At 36.3% G+C, this 1,311-nt stretch overlaps 1 protein-coding gene across 5 annotated transcripts in view; it reads right to left on the reverse strand.

Annotated features, from left to right (window-relative positions):
- Window positions 1–1,311, reverse strand: part of LOC101857130 (TBC1 domain family member 10A) — an 18,510-nt gene that overhangs the window by 14,049 nt on the left and 3,150 nt on the right. The gene's annotated exons all lie outside the window — the stretch shown is intronic.

Here is a 1,311-nt window from a genome sequence, read left to right on the forward strand (position 1 = left end):
GGGGGAAGGGTGTGATTACTTTGATCAATTTTGACAAGAAGAATTCCATCCAAAAATGGGATGCTCTCCAACATATTAAAAGCATCATGATGATCATGCAGGAAAAAAATGTGGGAGCGATACGAAGTCAAATATATTGGCACCCATTTGGGTACCTCAAGTTTGTCACTCGCATAAACTGGCATCATGTCTGCTCAGTTTTAAGAAGAGGAGAAGGAAACCAAAAGAGAAGCAGAAACAGAACACGTTGACTTTTGAATCATTAAACTTAGCAGAATACCTATAAAAAGAGGCACAAAATTACATGCACCGACAGCACACAAAGAAAGCACAGCAACCACCAGACTACAACTATCCTGCCAAGAAAACGTCAATTGAATGAATATATTCGGCGTTAATTATTACAGATCAATGCAATCTTAGATTGCACTGCTCACTTTAACCATCATATAATCGAGCAGCAATCTGAAGAATGCATTAATATAATTATATTTTTTAAATAATTCTTTTTCAAAATTCACTTTCATCTTTATTCTTTTACTCACACCAAGGAACATTCACATATCTTTTTTTTTTAAGTGCAAAAATATGAAAATTAAAATTAAAATTAACACATGATAATGATACTGAAGAGCTCAAAAGAATGATACAATGCCAGGTATCAAATTCAAAGTTCACCAATTACATTTAATTCATTTATTTTTTTTATAATGTTTTTTTATTCACTTCCATCTTTATTCTTTTACTCATATTAAAAGGAACATTCACATATATTTTCAAAAGTGCAAATATATGAAATTAAAAATTTAAATTAACATGAAACTGAAGAGCTTACAAGAATGATACAATTATATTTATACGATCGTTAAAATATGCAACGCCCAGCGCAATCTTAAGGTTGCACCGATTGGTAATTAGAGCCGAACAAATATTATAACACAGGCAAGGAAGATGCAGGTATCATTATAATCATGTAGACGTAGACCTAACAAAAGTGACAGATTTATTCAGCTTTTGGGTTTTCATGATCACCTCTATTCTCACACCGGGTAAGAAGTAGGCCTCTCACACGGGGTGAGAAGGCAAATCTTCTGGTTATTCTGACCCAGTGTGCATTCACCGCTTAGTGCATTGGCTCAGGCCGATCACTCCGGGTAGGATGGCGAGCCTTATAATCGCTATTCTCACCAGGTGTGTGTTCACCGTGATACCAGTGTAAACAAACGTTCCAGCGCTCTTGTGTTGAAAGGGTGAGAGAGAGAGAGAGAGAGAGAGAGAGAGAGAGAGAGGGGGAGGGAGGGAGGGAGAGAG

The sequence above is a fragment of the Aplysia californica genome, unplaced genomic scaffold (assembly GCF_000002075.1).
Source record: "Aplysia californica isolate F4 #8 unplaced genomic scaffold, AplCal3.0 scaffold00446, whole genome shotgun sequence".
NCBI classification, from domain to species: Eukaryota; Metazoa; Mollusca; class Gastropoda; order Aplysiida; family Aplysiidae; genus Aplysia; species Aplysia californica.